The sequence below is a fragment of the Microtus pennsylvanicus genome, chromosome 19 (assembly GCF_037038515.1).
Source record: "Microtus pennsylvanicus isolate mMicPen1 chromosome 19, mMicPen1.hap1, whole genome shotgun sequence".
NCBI classification, from domain to species: Eukaryota; Metazoa; Chordata; class Mammalia; order Rodentia; family Cricetidae; genus Microtus; species Microtus pennsylvanicus.
The window spans coordinates 39,347,709-39,371,340 of NC_134597.1; the positions used below are offsets into that span (position 1 = coordinate 39,347,709).

The 23,632-nt window shown below is 38.0% G+C and overlaps 1 protein-coding gene across 3 annotated transcripts in view; it reads left to right on the top strand.

Annotated features, from left to right (window-relative positions):
• The window catches only part of Cntnap2 (contactin associated protein 2), a 2,084,252-nt gene that overhangs the window by 1,266,668 nt on the left and 793,952 nt on the right, over positions 1 to 23,632 (top strand). The window lies entirely within an intron of this gene.

Genomic DNA, 23,632 nt, shown 5'->3' on the forward strand with positions numbered 1-23,632 from the left:
TGGCATGTGAAGTCACCTCACTTAATGTCCTAGGCTGGGTAAATGTATCACTGCCCAGTCTCCCCGTGTTTCTATTTGGGGAAGGCTTATGAGCCGCTGCTGACCTTCCTCTGTTCTCTGTAGAAGGGTATCCTCTGTGTATTCAGATCCCTTTCTGGCAATTGTGAAGATTACACAAAGCTTTCATGAAATTTGTTTAGGAAGAGATCCTGATTTTTCTTCAATTCCATATCAAATTTCAGGCCAGTGAAATGAGATTGTAGATTCTTCCAAGCTCCCAGAGCAGGGTATATAATGCAAACTCTCTAAGATGGGAGAGAAATTTCTAACAGACATTGGCAGCAATATTGCGCTCCAAAAATCCAGAAGGGGCTTTGAGCCATTTATCATTACTGACTCCAAGAGATGACCAGCACTCACTGTGAACTGCTGAGACTTAGGGTACTGAAGGATAATGGCAATACAGTGATCTACATAGTAGTATGTGACTGCTCTAACATTGTATGGGTTTGTGTTCAGGCTCCACTATTCACCATCTATGTAATCATAGGCACCTTAACTAACATTCATTAAGCTTCCACATTCTTATCTACCAAGTGGACTACTTACTAGTGAAAATACTGCTTACAACCATGATTATTATACAAAAATGTAATAAAATCCCCAGAAAAAAATAATATACTGGGTTCATAAGAACCAATTGGGTAAGATTTTCCTATTTCTTGAAGTAATTTATTCATATTGTTTTAAAAGCACTCTAATTGAAATCTATTTGAAACCAATGATTCTTGGATATATATTTCAAAATCATTTATGGATTTCTAATTCTGCTATTTCCAAACAAGTGTCTTATCTCCACCTCTAAAGATTTCAAATAGAAATACACTTCTGTCACTAAAACTTAAAATTGCAAACAGCACCATGGGCAGCGAGGACTCAGTGGAGAACTTTTTGCGGTATCATGAAGCAAGGCATGATACAGAATCGAAGGGATAATGGCAAGGGCTGGACGTGACCTCAGTGTGGAAGCCCAGCAGAGAAGACCATAGAAGGGAATTGGTACCCCCTAAATTCTCTCCTACACTGAAATCTCTGGTGTGCACAAGAGAGGGATCAGCTAACAGGACGTTTTAATTGTTCCAATGGCCAACTAGTCAATGTCCTCTGATCTTTTCTTGTTACACTTCATTTTAATCTTACTAGAACTTAGCACAGTTTAATTTTCAGAAAGATGCTTTGCTGGGCATTGAAGCACGATGATTATCAGAACTACAAATTCCACCTTATCCATATCTTTGGGATAGAGAATCATAATGATAAACCCAAGGATCCCAATACAGTCTGAGCAGTAAGAACAGTACAACTTTCTGAACTTGATAGTTATAAAAATAGATGTGTCCAAGAATGCTTGAAAAATCTTGACTTACAGGGTTTTTTTGTTTGTTTGTTTGTTTTTTTGGAGACAGGGTTTCTCGGTAACTTTGGAGCCTATCCTGGAACTAGCTCTTGTAGACCAGGCTGGCCTCAAACTCACAGAGATCCGCCGGCCTCTGCCTCCCGAGTGCTGGGATTAACCACTGCCCAGCTGACTTCATGTTTTTAAACGTGCTGGATGACTCTATAAAGGTCATTTAGCTCTTTGTCATTCATCATCTGTTCTTGAAATACAATGTTCTATATGGCATTTAGATGGTATTCATCACCAAACATGATACCATGACGGTTTGCTTGTGCTGTTCCATATCCAGGGACTGTTGTAAAGACAAGGTAGGGATGCCAGGCTGAGATAGCCTATAAAGTCTAGATATATCACTTCATGCCTTGAGAAAAATAGTTCCTGCTACACAAACCTTAAGAAATAAAAGGAGATAAGGTACTAAAAAAGGTGAGGAAAGAAAAGAGCCCCACAAATCAATGGCCCATGGCATGAAAGGATTCGTGACAAAGAACTAAACTCCTAGTGGGTTAATAAGCTGGAGAGAAGGGCTAAGAGGCAGGGGAAAGGAAGGGTCACAGCAGATAAACAGGCAGGATTGTATGGCATCTATGACTGTGCATGTGTGCCCACATATGAACACATATGTGCATCAGAGAAAAAGATGAGAGAAATATATCTGACAGTATTAAGGGAGGTAAGTGGGATACCCTGTAGAGACTGAAATGATGGTCAGGATTCTGGAGAATGATTTCCATGTGGAGGGCTACAGAGTGATTTTTGGATCACGGTGAAGGACGGGCTCGATATCTTGCTGTACTGGAAGTGTGGCAGAGGAGAGCTGCTAGGGCTCTGGAAGTATGAGGGCATAAGAGAAGGAATGGGTGATCTAAAGATGTTGCATAAATACAGGGAGGAAACCGTCAATTGAGCTACCCCCCTCAGACGTTAGAGAGTGTCCTTAATGACAAAACCCAACAAGTGCTGTGGAGTTGACATGGAGGAGTGATGTTTTCAATAAATCTCTTCTCAAAGAACTCATCAGTCTGGTTTCTTTGGGATTTTATCCTCTAATCCATGTTGTATATCACCCTCTTTGAGACAGGGTCTCTTTGCCATTGCCTTAGCCAGGCTGCCTGCCCTACAAGTGTCTAGAGAGGCACGCTGGGACTACAGGTGACTGGGCTGTTGGGTCCAGCTTTAATGGGTTCTAGGGATCCGAATGCAGGTTGTCAGAATTGCACAAGCCTTTTACTCGCTGAGCCATCTCCCCAGTCTTTGTACTAAACTTCTTATTTCTTTTTTAATTTGAGTAAGAAGCATCTGTGCTCTGTGCATGAGGTTTAGAGTCCAAACAAAAAGCACCTCTTGCATTCTTCATACAAATGGCTTTGTAGTTTTATCAAAAAGCCATTAAGCTTGTTTACATAATTTGTGCTTTATAAAGCCCTGGGATTTAGCTGATCAAATTCTATTACGGTCTATAATGGTAAAAGCCGCTCATGTCTCTTTAATATAATATTTATAGAGAGTTCCTTGCTCAAGTCCCCACGCACAGGCACTGGCAATATTATTTTCTTTGTCTTTACTGTGCTTCTCACGTATCTCCATGGTGCCATGTATGATGAGTCACTGGGTGACAGATGGAGGTCCTAGTGACAAATGTCTTGAACCTGTGCATGCCACCTCACCTCAAACCCCTTCCTTTTCTTCTTGCATGTGGTACTCATCTGCTTAGCAGCTTGCGGAAGCACCAGCTCACCATGACTATTCTGTGTGATTGTCTGGCACAGGTGAGCTAGCTCAATGTGCACGTTCTGAGCAAACTGGAGAGCCAGGAGGCCAGTAGGGCTATGATTTTCTCTAAGGATTAGAATTTTCTTAGAAGTTCTTTCAAGTTTCTGGGAGACTCCATTGTTCATGATTTGAAGACCCATGGTCCTGATTTTGTTTGTTTGTTTGTTTGTTTTGTTTTTGTTTTCTTTTTTTTCATGCTTATTGGTCATGGATTCCTCTGAACCCAGCAGAAACTCTGATGTGCAAATCATCCACTAGCAAATACCTGGTCAGGCTTACACAGGACAGTTACTCACTGGATTCACTAGAAGAGCTGATTTTATCTGCAAAGTCTTCACCTGAGCTCTGTCTAGTGACCAGTCCTTGGAGTGTGTTGCGTCACGTTTGGTGTCCCTACTCACCTTTGAAAAGAGGGTATCCTGCAGGGAATGCCCATTTGGTGGCAGTGCTCTCTAAGGCCTCAGAATTCTGACTACCAATGTCCCTCTTCATATTGTTTCTAATTCTAGAACATAGGGTCCTTCCTGTGTGTAGAACACATGGCCATGATAAGTTTATAAAGTATTGTTATTTATTAATAATTTTGTATGGTTTTTAATCTTAACATATTCCTCAATAAAAAAAGTTTGATTATATATAAAATAAAAATTACAATTAACAGTGGCAAAGAAAAACAAGTAACATACTGGGAAATATATGATAAGGATTTTTATATTTTATGCTTCCATATAGACAGATAGAAGGTGGGAAGGAAGGAAGGAAGGAAAAAAGAAAGATATTAAAGACAAATGAAATGTAAAAATATTTTTAGAACATTATACCTAAGTCTTCTAGTGACTTGTAAGACCACAAAGTAGCTAAAATTACAATCATTTTCTTGTTTTTGTAATTAAAGCTCAGAAAAGTTAAGTCCTAGGCCTCACACATTGTCAGCTATGAGACCTAATAATTTAACCAGGCTTATGTGCTCAGAAATAGACTGTAGTTAACATATGTGTGAGTGTGTGTATATGTGAATAAATGCATGTGTGTATGTTTGCATGTATATAAGTGTGTTTATGTGTAAGCATTAATGTTTATATATGTGTAAGTATATGTATGTGTGTGTATTTGAGTGTGCAAGCTCACATGTATATATAAACAAAAATATTCACTTGGGATCTGTGTTACAATCTAGGACATGTTTTCTTTTTTTTAATTTATATATTTATTAAAGATTTCTGTCTCTTCCCCACACCGCCTCCCATTTCCCTCCCCCTCCCCCAATTAAGTCCCCCCCCAGCCCGAAAAGCAATCAGGGTTCCCTGTCCTGTGGGAAGTCCAAGGAACCCCCACCTCCATCCAGGTCTAGTAAGTTGAGCATCCAAACTGCCTAGGCTCCCACAAAGCCAGTGCGTGCAGTAGGATCAGAAACCCATTGCCATTGTTCTTGAGTTCTCAGTAGTCCTCATTGTCCGCTATGTTCAGAGAGTCCGGTTTTATCCCAGGCTTTTCCAGACCCAGGCCAGCTAGTCTTGGTGAGTTCCCAGTAGACCATCCCATTGTCTCAGTGTGTGGGTGTACCCCTCGTGGTCCTGAGTTCCTTGCTCGTGCCCTCTCTCCTTCTGCTCCTGATTTGGACCTTGAGATTTCAGTCCTGTGCTCCAATGTGGGTCTCTGTCTCCTTTCATCGCTTGCTGAAGCCTATATGTTTTTCTTTGGGTTCTTCTTATTTAGCTTCTCTAGGATCACTAATTTTAGGCTCAATGTCCTTGGTTTATGGCTAGAAACCAAATATGAGTGAGTACATCTCATGTTCCTCTTTTTGGGTCTGGCTTACCTCACTCAGGATAGTGTTTTCTATTTCCATCCATTTGCATGTTTTCTTAAATGAGCATTTCTTATCAGCATCTCATCATCATCATCAAAGCTTCCTAACTCATTACCTATGGCTTGGATAATGTGTTGACTATAAACTATTTATTTCTTAATTGTTCCACCAATGCCTTGGGGTTTTAATCAGAGAACACATTTAAATGAAATCAACACAGGAACAATGAAGTAACTGTTACCGGTTTTAATTCATAAGTAATCCAGAAGTATTTTCCCATGGGTAATTTTCAGAGGATATTCTAGAATGGCTTTTATACTCCCTGCCTAGGGTAGGCCACTACTGTAGAATTTCCCTCGACCCATATCTGGATTCTTAGGTCCAATTTTTAGGATAATTTAAAATTGATCCCTAATACCTGGTTGATTTTGAGTGAGTAGTTCTTAACCTGACTTGGACACTAGCTTGTTTGAAAATAGAACAGGGTCATTTATATCTAATTTGACAGTAGTCCTTTCCCTGGGAAAGACATGAGGACACAAAATTCTGCTCTGTGTGAAGAAGGTTGTTACCACTGAAAGTGGGGACTTCTGAGCTCTTAATCCCTTCATGGTCTTCTTAGTCAGTATTTCCATCTGTCCTTCATCCTTTCCGTGTGTGTGTGTGTGTGTGTGTGTGTGTGTGTGTGTAGAGGGAAAGAGAGAGAGAGAGAGAGATTCTGACTACAAGCCCCACTTCATTGCCCTCGCTCTATTTTTTCAAAGGCACTTTCTTTCCTTTTCTGTCTCCTAACCTAGTTTACCTCCTCTATAGTTAACCTATGCGTAGACTCGTTCTGCTCTGTCTTCCCTCGGCCACACCGTCTCCTCTTTGTCGACCTCTCATGAGCTGTCTTTGTTATAAACCTTTGTAATCACTCAGCAACTCCTGCCTCTCACGTTCAGCTCTTTCAGTTCCTCACAATCAGTATAAATCTTTGAATTCAATTCTCTTCATACAGCTTCAATTGAAAATCTGGGAAGTAACTCACTGATCAAACACAGCCGGGAAAGACTCTTCCTCTGACTGATCACCACTCTCATGGAGCACTTTCTTTTGGATTCTCGCTTATTCTATACGTGGCTTCTACCTGCCAGGTTTTCTTTGAAATCTCTTCTTCATTGTGTGCCAGTCATGGTGATAGGTTAATACTACAAAAGTTCTTACATGGTTTTCAAACTTGAAGTCAAGAAAGAGAAAGGGAAACCATGAAATGGACTGTGAGGCCCACAACACGGGCCAGATCACATAACAACAAGGTGAGACAGCTTTGGACTCTATGGGAGCCTCCAAAATGGAACCCAGATGGAAACTAAACTGTACTGGACTATTTCTACACAACATGGCCACAAAATATGTTAAATATATACCTTTTTGTGAGGTTTCTCCATTCAAATTCTGAGGGTGGCCTCTTATTATCAATGGCCAGAGATGATTATTTCATTTCCTCTGATGTTTGGAGCCTTTATCTCTTGTCCAGTCCACAGTAATTAAATGTTCACTGGAGTGTATTAAATAAGAAAAAATGACCCTGGGAAATGAATTAGGGCCCCATTCAGTCTTTGTTATCTAAAAATTCCAAACTCTTTAGGAGTAAAATCATACTTTTAAACTGGACAATTCTTTTTCTCCCAGCTAACCAGCAAGGATGACTAGGGTTCTTTTCTTCTTTTGTTATTTTGATATTTATTCTTATTGTGTATAATTTTGTATTAGGCTTAGAACATTCTTATTTACACAAAAGTGGCAGATGCTATAAGAATTTCTACCACCCATAGCCTTTAAGTTACCCGCCCACTTGGGTGTGGCTTCTTATACTATAAATGCCAATGTAAAATGCCCATCTGTCTTGCCTTCTGGCTGCGGGATTCAGTGGCTGTTCCCCATTCAAGCAGAGGATTATGATCTGTGGGTCTACCCCTAAATAAATAACCCTTTATTATACTCAATTCTGAGTTAGTGTGGGATTTCTTTCTAGCTTCTGTCATCAATTGTGAATTACTTTTTAAGTAACTTACAAACTTACTTGGCATATGAATTGATGAACTATATTGTCATTGTTTTACCAGCTATGTGTACAGAAAATAATATCAACATAAAGCATTAAGTTTGGAAATCATATGTAAAAAATTATACATGTGTATACCATGTTGCTGACCTATAATAAGGCACAACAGATCTACCTCCTGGAAATAGTAATCAATGATGTTTTTAGTTTCTATTAATAATGCCACTTTGAGACATTCCTGATTGAAACTGTGTGACTTGTAGCAGTTTAACTGTGTAACTTGTCTAGTTTGGACAAGTTTCCTGTCTCTTTCCCCTTGCTGCTTTCTTCAATTGCATGTCCTTATTGTTATAGAATATTACTTTCTTCAATTGCATGTCCTTATTGTTATAGGATATTGCTTTTCTTCTAGCAGTGACAATACATGCCTGAAATAGTGTCAGGGAGGAATCACTTATTTTTGACCACAGTTCCCAAGGACACAATCCACCATGCGGGGAAGAAATGGCAGATGAAATGACTTGGTCCATGATGCTAGGAGCTTGGGTTGTGACTTGTTTATATTTTAGTAGATCAGGAAGTACAGACCATCGCCTGATAGTGCAGATGAGTTAACACCTTCAAAGTCTTGTGTCCAATGGTCCAATTTCTCCAGCTATGCCCCCTACTTTAAAGATACCATAACCTCCTGCCTGTGAGGGACCACGTGCTCAGACATGTGAGTCTGTGTGCAGAGTATCTTATATTCAAAGTATAATTTCACAAAGCCTTCTTCCAGTGTTCTCCATGGGAGGGATGTGAGATCTGATAGAACTCTAACATAGTAATCTGATCTATTTCCTCCCCTAGTGATATTTCCATTTCAAGAAATAACGAAAAATAATGAAAGCATAGAGATAGTACTTCGTGACAAAGCACCAGCTGTTCCTCCAATCTTCTCCATCCATAGTCCTATTTCCTACATACACATAAAATAATGGTCCCTGTGTCTCCCCCAAAGAAAACTTTTCATCAGTGAACTGGAAAACCCACCATTTCTATTGTTCTTTGACTGTTTTATTCCAACATATACTTGTTAACTATATTTTTATCCTTTCCTCCTTAATTATTCTGCACTGTATACAACTGCTGGGGAGAAATGAGATCAGAGGACAATTCCAGCATGAATATGTCATAGAAACAAACTATAAAAGAGCACAGTGCCATGTTCCTCCCTATGGAAAGGAAAATGCCTGTGGGCAGCTTTGGTTCCATGGTCTCTACTCCACTCAAATTCTCTGCTCCTTTTGAAAATTTCTAGGTTGTGCTTATTAAAATATTTATTATTCCCAATGCAATATTCATTTCTAGTATTTTGAAAACCTGATCTTTGCTCCTATTGATATTTCCAAACACAAAACTCTGATTTTCTGTATAGCAGCCAAATATTTTTTACATTGTAGAAAAGTTGCGTTCTGGGCGTGCATGATTAAGGGTGGACAAGAGCCACTTAGCCAGACTCAGCTGAGCCTCTGTGGATGCTGTGAGCTGCTTGTCTATAAGATTACCATTTTGTTTGTTATTATTTCAAGCTTACATGTTATTTTTGATTATTGCTGGCATTTAAAGGAGGACAATAGCTAGCTGCTTAAAGAACAATAACAGAGAACTTAAATTTGGAGATTTGTTATTAAAATTACTGACATTTCCTCTGTACCATTTCAAGCTCTGAGTAGAAACTCCATGAGGCTTCTGGGGGTATCATCATGGCCCCGCAGAGAATTATTAAAATAACCATTGTAACGCCGTTAAAGGGCATTGGTCCTCTGCCTTCAACTCTGAAGACATGGCCTTAGTTACTCTTTGCTGATTACCAGTTTATGGTGGAGCTAGTAAAGTAAGGAAGAAAACGGCATTCAAAACCATATCTGCACACTAAGGCTTTCTTCCAATGTCCTTGTGTAAGGCTGTGTTAATAGATCAAATCTATTTTTAAAATCCCCGATTATAATACTCTTGTTTTAAAAGAGATTAATTTTCTGTAGCATAGTGGGAGATAATTTAATGTATAAAAACTCCTGAAACACAAAAAATTAGAGAAGTTTTATAAGCATGTCAAAATCAACTTTCCCCTAAGAAAATTACAAAAGAAGTAATGCACTTAAGTACTTTAAAACTATACATCAAAAAAAAAATATTATTGGGACTGGAGAGATTGCTCAATGGTTAGCAGCTCTGACTGCTCTACCAGAGGACCATGGTTTGATTCCCAGCATCCACATGGCACCTCACAGCCATCTGTACTTCAATCCCAAGGGCTCTGATGACATTTTCTGAGCTCCACAGTCATTGCACCCACATGTCCCATGGACAAACATGCTGGCAACTCTCCATGCACAATTTAAAAATGAAATAAAAAATGTTGCTTTTGAAAGAACTGTAAAACTTCCACTGGTTGATTTTCTTTAGCTTTGAATTCAAAACCAACCTTGAATCAAAATAAGCCAGTGTTATAGTTTCTCACTGATATTATTTAATAATACTATGTATTTTCATAGGGAAAATTAAATTCATAGATATTCTTGAAAATCAACTTATTTTGACCTAATCTTTAATTCTATACTTAAACTTCCTAACACATTATCAAATCCTAAACTGACCTGGCTCCAAATATTTTCACTATGAAGTTGGATGCACTGAGATTGGTGCATGTATGCTTATAGCGGCAATGTCTTTTGATACATTGGCCACCTGATCAGCATGAAGACACCTTCATGTCTTCTGATTAGATTCGGTTTGAGGTGTATTTTATTGAGTATTATACTAGAAACTCCTATTTGATTTCTGGTTCCATTTCTTGTGCACCCTTTCCCTTCCAGATAGTCTCTGTCTTTGATGGTAAAGTATGTTTCCTGAAGCCAGAAAATTATAGATCCTGATTTTTCATTCAATCTTCTAGTCAATATTTTTAATGGGATATTAAGACCATTGATGTTCAAAGTTATTACTGAAAGATAGTTATTAAGTTCTGTTATTTTGTTGGTTTGTGAAGTTTGTTTTCTTAGTCTTCATTTGTTTAATCATTTTACCTAAAATGTTATTTTTCCCTGTTACCTCTTGAATGTATTTATTCCTTTTTTCAGTGTAACATATCCTCTGTAAGATCTACTTGATGGTGATAAATTCCTTTAACACACATTTAAGTTGGAAAGTTTTTCTTTTCTTTTTTTATTGTGACTGATAATTTTGTTAGGTATGGTAGCTTGAACTGGCAACTGTAAATTTTCAGAATGTTTAGGGCATCAAGAGAGTCTTTCTAGCTTTTAAAGTATGCATTAAAAGTCATCTTTTGGTTCTTTTGATGATGAGTCTGCCTATCTTATTACTTTGTCTTTCTAGAGGCTTTCAAAAGCCATCTTTGTTCTGGACATTTCATGTTTTGATTATTATGTGAGGCCAGGGAGTTTTATTTCTGGTCCTACCTAATTGTTGTTCTTTCTGACTCTTACAACTTAGTATATATATTTTTTCTTTAGATTAGGTGATTTTCTTATATTATTGAAAAAACTTTCTCCGTATTTGACCCAGGCTGCTTCTTATTTGTTTATAGCTATGAATCTGTGTTTTTGTTTGTTTGTTTTTATAGAACTCCTTAGTCATCTTGTTTCATTGAGTGATTCATATCTTGTGTCTTGTCTTTCAGGCTCTGGTATTTGCTCTCCCACTTGACCCATCCTTTTTATTTGGCTTCCTGAAACTTTCAAGTTTCATTTCACTTTATGTTTTATTCCAAAATTCTACCTATTTGTCAAATGCTTTAGCATCTTGAATTGGTTTTTATTCAGCTGTTTGTATTTTCCTAATCCTTGTTATTGCATTTTTCATATCTTCTTTCAGTTCCTTGATCATGTTTATAATTTCTAAACAGAGATCCTCCTTTGTTTCTTTTCTCAGGAAACATTACTTTGTGAAGTCTAAGGTTTTGAGGAGACATTGTCTCTGATTGTCATGTTCATATCTTTGCAATGGACTTAAGCATCTAGGGTTAGGTTGCTGTTGATGTCCTTTGGCATAGACATAGTCTCACTTCTATTGGATTGGCATTCAGATCACTGCTGTTATTTCAACTTGACAGATTTTGGACCAGATGAACAGTCAATCACTTTGTGGCTAATATGCAAATAGGGTATCAGAAATAATTTTAGCTCATCTCTGGTAGGTGCAGCTTTGCAGCACAGGAACAAGCCCTCCATAGAGTTAGCAGGTTTCCATTGCAGATTCTCAGAAGGCTGTGGAAGGCTGGCTAATCCCTGCAGATAGCCCCAGGTGGCAGAGACTATGGTCACAGAAGAAATGGGTGCTGCCGGGGGTCTGTGGTTTCCTGGTGGTCAAGGCGGGATGGTGAAAGATGTGTCTCACATAAAATTATCATTGTTAAAGTGTTCCTTTTCTTTATTTCTCTCTCTCTTTTTAATAAATTACTAGCACCATCATCAAGCAAAATGACAAGCATGGAAAATTGAGATTCTATCAGACAGGCAAGAGAGATTGAGTTGTTTCCTGCATATACAAAATGCCCACTTATCCCCTGGGTGATTTTTAGAGTTTCAACATGATTGCTTAAGCTTATGTAATTGTAAGCTCATTAACTTAACTACAATTATAAGTGAACATTATATTCTGGGCACTGGGGACATATGTATTATGCATAAGATCTGACTGTATGACACTTATACTGTTATAAAAAATGTACAAAATTATTCTAAATAATTTAGAATTATTCAATACTAGTGTCAAAATGGGACCTGGAACCATTAAAAGGAGAAAAATATCAACAGAATTGATTGTCCCATGTCTAACCTTCAACCAGAAATCCCCAAACATCAGTAGCTTACTGTTTTCACTGAACTTCAAAACTTCAAACACCTATTTAACTTTTAAATGAATTTCGTTGTTTAAATTGAATGTTTTAAACAAAAACTTATCATCATTAATAGCCACACTATTCAAAAGATTTAGTACACTTAATAAATAATTTTCCTAACATCAAATTATATGATAGAATAATATCAAATGCTATTTACCAAAGCAACTGTAGTACACACTTTGAGAAAATATGGCTCACACAAACTGTATTCTCAATTTAATATTTTCTTTCATGAACTATCAATTTGTTACTAGTACAGTTCATACATTTTCAAAATCAAATGGCTTATCTTAATTCAAAGAAGTCTGTAGCAGGGAACTTCATTTGAAAACAGAAATGCAATTTGGTAGTAAATTGTTAACTTGGATCCTAATCAGTTCTTTGACAATTGTTTATTCATGCTGAGTGGAGTGTTTTTCATTCTTTCCATCTGTCCTTCAGGCTCTCTCCTTCTTTTATTCTTTCAACTAGAACTGACTTAATTTTACTTAATCGGCAATTACTATGTTTTATATCTTTGTCCCCAGAGAATAGCATCCTAAGACATTCTAACGTGACCCTCATCCCTGACTCTACATGTCCTACCTGCAGCCCTGCCTTCTCTCACCCATTCACCTACCTCAGCCCTACTAAACCTATACTGGTGATAGTGAGCACTGGGCTCACCAGATGTTGAGAAAAAGAATCATGCCCTTATAGTTTGCAGATGAAAATACAGAACCTTGCATTTTTGACAGTCATAGATACAAATCTGAAATACATTTAAATTAGATTGCACATTATTATAGAATCACTTTCCCCAAATAAAACTTTGAATGATCCCTAAAAATATTTCATGTCACTGACTATACTTCTATCAGCCTGTAAAAACAGTTTTGATTATGTTACAAGGACAATGTCATATCTTTCTTTCAACCTTCATTTTAAATATAAGCAACAACAATAAGAGTGCCTAACCTGACATTTAGGTAACACTATATATATAGATACCATGCTTTATGAAAGCAGCTCCATACAATCTAGACGATATTGACAACAATCCTTTTTTATATGTAAGACAACTAACTCATAGGTTTATAACTAGCCTGATGTGAAAAATAAAGTGTGAAAATGGAATCCCGCTTGTGTGAGTCTACAGACCTCACTGTTGTCGCTTCATTGTAACTTTATTCATCACATTGCACCAGAGCTATTAGATGCTGGGTGGATGTGTGAGACACAATTTATGGCTTTAATAGACTTCCAGTCAAGTTCAAACAACTAGAAGCATGTATGTTTCAGATGTAGGTTTGAATAACTTTTGGATATTGTTGAAATCCAAAGCAACTTTCATGAAGACAGACTGAGGCTCAATAGAGTCCATGTTAACTGGGCCACACAGTTAACTCCAGGCAAGGTGGTGTACATTGCTTCCAGCCACAGCGGAGTCTTGGGAAGAGAAAATAGACTAAGTAAGTTTGATGTTGTTTATCCTTCTGGAAATAAAGTCAACATGAGTGCCTCTGACAACCAGGAGAGAAGCGCATAAAGGCAGGTTCCAGTGGCTCAGAATAAGTTTATGACCTTGCCTGGCAAAAACACTACAACCCTTCATTTCATAATTTTCCATTCTTCCATCCAATCTGGTGCATATATTGGTTGCTACTTCACAACTCTGTGGGAGCAACAGCACATGCTCAGCTTCATTGTCAAAAGGTAAACAAGCAAAAAAAAAGTCTCTAGTGGCTGGAGTTCTATGAGAGCATGCAGTACAGGCAAAGCATATGGTAAAATTATGAAAGGCTCATTCAATAAACATTTTTGATAAATTACAGAAAACATAGGAAACCCTACTGTTTAGATATAGAATAATATGAGCTATTGGATTTGACTTCGAAATGATTTTCTTATTGTGATATAAAAGATAACAACCATTTATTAGAAAAGGGGAACTACAAAGATATCCTTAGTTTATTATAAACTTAAAACTTTGTTGAAATTCTTTGCTCAAAGACTTGATACTTTTCCAGAATTTGTGTAATTGCTTCAAGTTCTGAGCAAGTGAATGTCACTAGCTGACAGCCCACTCTCATAATAAGAGTTGTGGTGCTATATATTAGCTTTGTAGACTCAATTCTTCACCCGGAACAGCTTCCCACTGGCACTTGTAGACCGCATGTTCTTATTGCAGATGACATTGAGAGATTGCATTTAGTTGGCTATCCGTCATGTCATATGGCTTCACTTTACCAAAATGGAATCTCTGCTTCCCAAAGTCCACATCTCACCAAGTCTGTGATTTCCATGCCTTTTATTTACAGCAAGAAAATATAGATGAGATTAGTGGGTTTTTTTGGAGATCCAAAATTCTGGGCATTTTTAATCTAACCCTTAAGAATCAAATCAAATGATATCTATGAAAATGTTCTCTGTATGTTAATACATAGACATAAAACACCAAAACCACAAGAGTCCTTGATCCCTTACTGTCTTCAAAACCTTCTAGAAGTATTTTAACAAATGAATCAATTCCCCACAGGACTTGAGTATGAAAAGAATTCCCCATAACAGTAAGAAATAATGACTTATAAGAGCTCATGGTTTTTATTTCTAGATTCACGTACTGCATCAGTTTCTTGTCATTTTGCTTCCTCCTGAACTTATCTCTTTTCTCATTCTTGAACACAACAGCTCCAGCCAATGCTAGGTATGTCAGTCTGGCCTTTGTAGTGTAAGATAACACTGACATTATCTGCTGTGTCTAATCCTATTATCCTGTTTAATTATGATGGTCATATCCTCTCTTCATTTGCTTCAAGGAATTTTCATGAGAGCAAAAAAAAAAAACACCTTTGCATGTTTCTGGTCTAGCTAAGGAGTGTTTAAGTCTCACAAGGTGATACTCATCACTGACGATACTGTTATTGTCTAGAGATATTGTTAAAGAATAGGATGTGAAAACCTAAGAAGATGAACCATTGACTGAAACTCTGTATATTAATATAAAATACAAAAATGCTTCTCTAGAAATGCTGGTGCTCAAATTCCCCATCACTGCCTATTCCCCTCTTAATGCAGTCCTTCATAGGCAGGTTAATGCAGAGACTTGAAATCAACATAAAAGTAAACATGAGTATCACATCCAGTTATGATATTATACACATTTTTTCTTTTTGCTTGTTTGTTTGTGTTGTATTATTTTCCTAATTGGGATCGTAGATATGAAATTCCATCTATACTGTATAGACTTTTGATAATCACCAACAACTTCTACACAGTTTTCTTTCTTCCAAGCTTCCATGACTTTACAAACTATCAGTTCTCATAATTTTATTTTTTAGTATCAAAGTATCAAAAAAACAGGAATGAACTCTTTTTCCATACCCGTCAGTTTGGAAAGAACCTTACTTGCTAGTTTATATTCATCTACCCTGATCCATGTGTCATTTTTAAAGTTTAACACTGAAGAGAATATTATATCTCATCTACCCACATCCCCAAAGGACATGTTCTCTAAGGAAAGAGATACCTTATAAATCAACACTATGAAATGTGACCATGTAATTATACTTGTTGTCAACTTTTCAGAAAATGGCAGCACATTTATTCTCTGATACAAATGTTTTCACAGTTCTAGGGTCCCCCAAATCATCATGTAACTCAATATATGCTACCGTTTATGATCTCTGTTGGTCAATCAGACTATTGCATATTTGTATTTGTGAAGCAGTTGTACTTGTGTCAAAATTTGCAGATTGAGTCACAGTGATTTTGCAGAAAGTTTCACAAATAGTAGAGGAGTCTGCTTCTAAAGAGCAAAAATTCTAGAATTCTAGAATTCTAGAATTCACATAAGGAACTGTAAGGGCTGTCGTTGACACAACTGGTATAAAATCCTTTTTGCAACCAGCTAACACTGTGTGTCTACCAAAATCATGGCCCTTTCCAAAGTCTTTGGCTTCAAAGCAATGACACTTCGAAAGTGCCATTGTATGGAAGTCCATTTCCAGTTCACTTTTAAGGTGTGTTTGTGTGTGTATGTGTATGCATATTGAATATACATGTGTGTGCATGCACATACATGTGTGTACATGTGCATATGTGTGTATACATAAGTGTATGTATATGCATATGTGTGTGTCTGCATACATGTGTGTGTGTGTAATTACAATAGAACCAAAGAAGCAAAGCAGTACAAGCCCAAGGGACATGGTGGGGAGAAGATAATAGAGCTAAAAGTGACAGTCCTGATCTCAGGACCTCTTGGGTATTTAGACCACTAATGTTTCTCTATTCAGTGATATTGTATATCTCATTTATAGAATGCCAGGCTTATATTTGTCAACAAGAATCTATTCATTTATTTAAATAATTCTTTCTCAGTTCAGACATGAGTTGGGAGCAAAAATCTGTTCCAAACCTCAGAAGAAAAGACAGTGTCTAGATATCCAGGGAAGATAAGTGATAGAGAGGAAAGCCTCCTGATTCTGCCTCCTGCAGCTACCTATGCCTCTGTATCACTTACCTTTCTGTTGCTGTGATTCAACATCATGATCAAGGAAGGAACTTTCAGAAGGAAAATTTTATTTCAGCTTACAGTTTCAGAGGAATAAGAGTCCATCCCAACCTGGAGGCATGGAAGCAAGTGTCAGGCACGGTAGCAGGACCAGGAAGCTTAAGTATAGAATTTTCAGATGTGAGCACAAAGCAGTTCAAATAACTTGAGGACTAGTAATCTCAAAGCCAGTTCCTGGTGGCATACTCCCTCCGGCAAGGCTGATCTTTCTAAACCTTCTCAAGCATTTGCCTCTTATACCAGAGTGGTGGTGTGGGGATAAATAAAGCACAATTCACATTACAGTACCAGGAGGGAGTTTTCAGGAATCATACAAATCCTGAAGTCACATCTTGAAAAATCACCCATGTTTAGTTTCCAAACAGCTTTTATATCATTGTAAACTGAGGTGGGGAGCAGGTAACACAAACTTCCTCAGCATTGTTTGCTAGGTTGTGGGGAATGACTTAGGTGACATCCTGTCTATGCTCTTCCCCAGGCCACCTCCTAATTTACAATAGAAGGAGCAGAACAACACTAGCAGATCCTGATCACTTGTTAAAATGGCATCAGGTTGTTTCACTATCAAAGAGCTAGGTGACCACCTCCTGTGTGCAAGGTGCAAATTATGCCTTGAAAGTTGCTCAGATTCTCTGACCTCCTGACAATGTGGAATATTGGACTGCATAATTCAGCCCCACATAGTCTTTTCTTTGTTGTCTGCCAATTCCCTAATAATTGTCACGGAGATTTCATATTAGTTATAAATGCTCAGCCAATAGCTCAGGCTTATGACTGACTAACTTGTACAACTTAAATTAACCCGTTTATATTACTCTACATTCTACTAGGTGGCCTTGTATTACTCTACATTCTACTATGTGGCCTTGTATTACTCTACATTCTACTATGTGGCCTTGTATTACTCTACATTCTACTATGTGGCCTTGTATTACTCTACATTCTACTATGTGGCCTTGTATTACTCTACATTCTACTATGTGGCCTTGTATTACTCTACATTCTACTATGTGGCCTTGCCCCTCTTTCATTTCTGCATGTGGCTGGCACTCCTCGGACTCTGCTTTTCTTGTTCTCGGCTTTCTCTCTGCCCTGAAAATCCTGCCTAGCTATCAGTTAATAAGCTTTTTATTGACCGTGAGAGAAACTCATTTGCATAGTGGACAGGATTACTCCACAACAGCCTCCAGCAGGCACCACGTGTTCCAACAGCTGAGCTTGCCTGGGACCTGCTCCTTCAGACCGTTGTTATCTCCAGACCAAGGAAGTTTACATTTCCCAGTGTCAGCACTGGCCTTGATATCGACTAAAACTTTTTATCCCTCGATTTACCTCACCTGTTACTTGGTCACACATTGGATTGCCACTGAAAGACTCACCTAGGGAGTTGAAAGTGTTTTGTTGAAAATTCATTTGTCTAAAAGCAACAGCAAAGATTTATGGATATCCAGTAAAATCTTGTGCATCCGTTCTTGTCTGACCTCAGCTCTCCTGCTGACAAGTCATCCTTTTAAAGATAAGCAAGGTACAGTGCTATTTCTTGGATCCTATGATAGCCAAGTGAATGCAGTTAAGTGTTCTGGAATTTATGTATAAATATTTTACATTTCTTCCCAATAGTCTTTTCCTCTATATCTTCCAATAAAAAAAAAAATGGCATATTTAAAGGGGACTTGATCGGGGGAGGGGGAGGGAAATGGGAGGAGGTTGCGGGGAGGAGGCAGAAATCCTTAATTAATAAATAAATAAATAAATAAATAAATAAATAAATAAAAGTGACTGTATCAGGAATCTGAAATCTTGTCTCTATTTTCTGAATAACTGTAAGCCTCTGGACACAGATTTGCTTCCTTGGGTGTTTTCTGATTTAAAAAAAAAGAAACTATTGAATTAGGTACAACTTAAGCTTGCAAACTTGTAATCACCATAAATGTTCATAATACCAATGAATAAAATAAGTCCTGCAGAACTGTGTCTGAATTTTAAAAAGACACTATTTTTAGATGTTACAGAATTATAATATAGTGTTTCCTTTTATTTGCAAGAAAGAAGAGTAAGAGGGGAGAAAAGAAGGAAAATTTAGGCTGCAGAGATGGCTCAGCAGTTAAGAGAGATTGCTACTCTTGTAGAGGACCTAGGTTCAGTTTCCAGCACCCACATAATGGCTCATAGCAGCCTGTAAGTCTACTTCCAAATGATCCAACACCCTCTTCCAGCCTCTGCAAGCCCCTCCATGCACAAAGTGCACATATATTCATGCAGACTTACACAAATATACAGAAAAAAATGATTATTTTAAGCGAGAGTAAGAGAGAACAAAATATATAGGGACAAAAGGATGTTCAGTATTTATTTAGAACCTTCTTAGCTTTAGAAAGGGACAAAAAGATGTTCAGTATTTATTTAGAACCTTCTTAGCTTTAGAAAGGGACAAAAAGATGCTCAGTATTTATTTAGAACCTTCTTAGCTTTAGAAAGGGACAAAAAGATGCTCCGTATTTATTTACAACCGTCTTAGCTTTAGAAAGGTGATCAAGCTACATGAAAAAGAAAAATAATATTTTATAAGGATTTCAGAATATTTATTAAGAATTAGCTAGAGCCATAGCCGGACAGTTTAATACTAAAGACTCTAAGTCAACAGAAACATCTCCAAAAGTAATTTCCAGATTTCCAAGATAGATAATCAATCTGACCTAACTTGGATCCAATCTTATCACAGTAAGAGACCATTGGTTTGAAACTTCCAACACTGAACAATTCAGGGCAAGCTTCACCAAGGGTTCTCTACTGCTGGCAGAGGCTCTGCTCAAACTCCACCATGCACAGAGGTGCTGGAATCTCAGTGGGTACACCCATCCCATGAGACTTTCAAATGTGGTGCTCCAGAGATTTGAACATCTTAATAGCAAATGAGAGATGTTGCCTCAGGTTGCTTGACTATCTTAGGAAATTGTTCACCTATAAAAACTGTCTTTTCTTTATCAGTACAATAATCAGAATCAAGGTAATCAGTCTTGCCCTTACAGGTCATTTTTTAACATAATAATGGGAAGACAGCTGGGCCAGCCCGAATTCAAAGACAGATATTGTGAGCCTCTTCCGACAACTGTCATTGATGGGAGCTGTGGTATGGCATTAATAATTCAGACCACCTCACAAGTGCTGCCCAGCAGCTGGTCTATTGACAGGGGCCTCATCACTTATTCATGGTTCAGACATCTATACTGGTTCATGGCCTGGTTTTACAGCTTCTTTAATTGTAGAGATAACAAAGGGGACATAGCAACTGGCCATTAAATCAAGAACATTGCTCCATGCTGTAAAGGGATAAGGTGATTGCTTCGTGAAGGAAATAATTGGCATTTGAAGCCCTAAGAGAATGTTTGACCATCAGAATATAATACCATGCTTTAAACATTTATTATTTTTACATATTTGCTTAAAATATAAATTAAAAACAGCTCTTGCTGCCATCATATTGATAGAACTATAAGCATTTGGAATGGAATGTTTCCTTGAGATAAGCAGTTCTTTCTTTTTGCTTGGCTTAAGAAATACAAACCTGGGGATGGAGAGATGGCACAGAGGTCAGAGACATTGGCTGCTCTTGCAGGGGACCTGGGTTCACTTTCCATGACCCACGTTGTAGCTCACAACTGTTTGTAACACCCGTTCTATGATATCCAACAACCTCTTCTTGTCTCTGTGGGCACTAGGCATGTATGTAGTACAAGACATGTGTGTTTGTAAAAACACTCATATGCATAAAATTAAATGAATCTTTTTTTTTTTAAAGAAATGCCTAGATAATTAAAGCAATCTCTCCTAGATCAAAAAGCTGATGATAAAGGTGCTAAACGAAGAACTCATGTTTAGGGGAATTTTTGTCTCTAATTGTATTTTTCACAGAGAATTGGACGAATCATCAATAACCCTAGATGTGTGCTGCACTCCTTGTTCATCAGTAACGAATAAAACTTTATTTAACAATAAAAAAGTAAGAGCCTATGACCCCATCATTTCCCAAAGGAACCTTGGCAGTTATTTGGTAAATAGGCAGCCCTTTCTTCTCCTCCACCTCCCAACTCAGAAGTAGCTTAAAACCCTAATTCTGCCCTTTCTTGCTATTTTTTCTATATTGTCATTGCATGGACATGTACTCCTTGAACAAGGCATATTTTAGTTTTCTTTTTTAAAACTTCAGAAAGATGGATAACATAATGCATAAGGTAATACTGTACTGTTAAGCCTCACTGGTGTGCTTGTGTGTGCCTGGACCACAGAACATTTGCACTATCCCTGTAATGGGCTTGTGGACTGTCTGGAAGTTTCATCATAGTGTGAATAGTCCTGCTGTGGATGTTCCCCGTTCTAAAGATGTGAACCTTTCTCAGGGCATACACTTAGCAAGAATTCCTGCCTAAGAAACTATGCAGCCTTTCTATTTTGGAAAACAGTAATAAAATATAGATAAAGAGGATCAGGGAGGGAGCTTAGTCAGGATTGTGCCACCTAAGCAAGCATGAGGAGCTGAGTTCAAATCACAGCACCCATATAAAAAAACAGCTGTTATATTACCCTGTGATTGTAATCTCAGTATTAGGAACTCAGAGATAAGTAGATTCCTGAAGTTCATTAGCTACCCAGCCTGGCCAAACTGGGGAGACAAGATATCTATGAGATACTCTGCTTTAAAAAAAATGAACCTGAAGAATTACAGTACATGTCACGCACACACACACACATACTCACACACACTCACACACACTTATACACTGAAAGAGAGACAGAGACGGAGAGATGATACTGGGAATGATAATGAAGATATCCCAGGTAGTATGTCCCTGAGATCAGTGAGCCAAACCAGGGAAGAACGAGAAAGTGAACGACAATAGAGATGGTATTTCAGGTTTTACGGACCACATATAACCTCTGAGGCTCCAGCTCCACTTTGTTTAGGCTCCTCTGTGAACCACTGCCCAAATCAGAGCACTTCAGGTCTTTTTTTACATTTCTTTTCTTTTTTTGCACAGACATCTGTTTAATTAGCATGTACTTTAAATTTCTTTAGTATTAGTCAGTTTTGCTAAGGCTGTCAAATCCAAATGCTGAAGACTAGACAGCTTAACGGTTTATTTTCTTCCCTTCTAAAGATTGGAAGTCCAAAGTCACATGTCAGAAGGTCCGGACTCTCCGGCAGCCTCCGTCTTTGGCTCGCAGTCTCCATCTTATTGATCTTCCCGTAGTATATACACATGGTTCTCATGTGCCTCTAGGTTTCCTAATCTTCTCTTCCTCTTAGGTCACCAGCCACACTAACTTAGGACCTACCCAGCCACCTCATTTTAGCTTGATCATTTCTAAGGGCTCTGCCCCCAAATATCACTGGGGATCTCACAGCTAGGGTCTCATCGGAAGGCATCTGAGTGAGCATAATTTAGTCAATAAGCATGCATTTAATTTGATCCCCCTTTGTTGCATCTAATGCTGTGTCTTACTTAAGTTTCCTTCCCTTTTCATTTATGTTCATTGGTTTTTTCAATTCTGGCTCAAACTTTTAAGTTCTGTTCTCCCTGAAGCAAGCACAATCATCATGAACCTTGGAAGTATGGTCATGTTTTATTCCCTTTGAACTTTCCTTGACTCTCCAGTAGCCTCATGATAATGGCCGCCGGCATACTGCACCCTCAAGAAGCCGCACTTGCCCCCATCCCAGTCTTGCCTCTCACCAGGTACACTTTCACCTCCCGAGATGCAACAGGAAACTTCTTGCATTACAGATCTTTAAAAGGCCTCTATGTGGAAGTACCACCTCTCCCCTAACCGAGTCAGTTAAAGCTCTCTATTAATTTATTATCCCCCAGAGCACAGCTTAGTAGCATCCAAGGAAAACATTAGCCGAGGGTGATTTCCGGCATGGTCTGAGTTAGCTACTCTTGTCATGTCATGTATCACACTATCTTTCATATGTGTGGCGTACTATACAATCACACCTGCCTTGGAACAAGCGGGCACATCATGGTCAGGGGCAGTGTTTTTATTTATTCATATTTCTTCAGTACTTAGCAACCAGTTCTTGGGGACTTAATAAATGTTGGATACATAAGTGAATGGCCAATATATAAAATAATTCAAAAGATCGGCTCTATGGAACATTTTTATATGCTATATCTATATTCTAATGTCCATATTCAAAAGATTGCTGTTATAGTCTTTAAAAATGTCAATTGATTTTACAAGGAAAAAAATACTTCAAAATAGGAATGTGTGTAGATATATTACATATGTATAAATTAAGAGTATGCATAGCACTAATAGTGGAAATTAATATTTTAATAGTAAAAGTATGTTTTTCAAGCAGTGACATTGTCCAAAATGTACTTCTTTTTCCTGTTTTCTTGAATCTTTCAAATAGCTTTAGTATAGCGGCTCTATCCTTGTTAGCAAATTCACTCACCCCTTGAATTGTTCTTTATATTTCATTGTTGTAAGATGAAAAATATGGTATCTGGAACAAATTGCATTCTACCACAAACCCACATTTTAATGTACCTCCCCACAACTAGCATACAGGGCTGAGAGAATAAATTTCTCTCCAACCTACTGTGAAATTTCCATTCCGTCCTTTATAACGTCTCCAGGTCCTGACCCATAGGATGAATGAAGAGTCTGATCTTTGATGAAGGGTAACTTCAAGCTAAAATTATCTGCTGTAATGGAGAAACTCTTCCAAATGTTCACATCCCGCTACTCTGAAGGTGACAGGCCACCCCTGACTCACAGGCTGCCTAGCTGCAGGATGCCCTCTCTCGCAGCACTAGTCCATTACAGTTACATCTTACCTACTGGTGTCATATAAATGTTTTTACTTTTCTAGATCTCCAACAGATCGAGCATTGCCCTTGAGGCACACATACAAAATGACTTTCACTTGGGGAAAAATGCAGAAAGAAACAGACATTATGATTTAAAGAAAATAATGAGGCAATACATGTGGTTTGTGGAAGCCATCCCTCAAATCTTCTTTGTGCTGATTATCCTTCCTTGCCAGATAACTGAACTGAAGGATCAAAGATGAA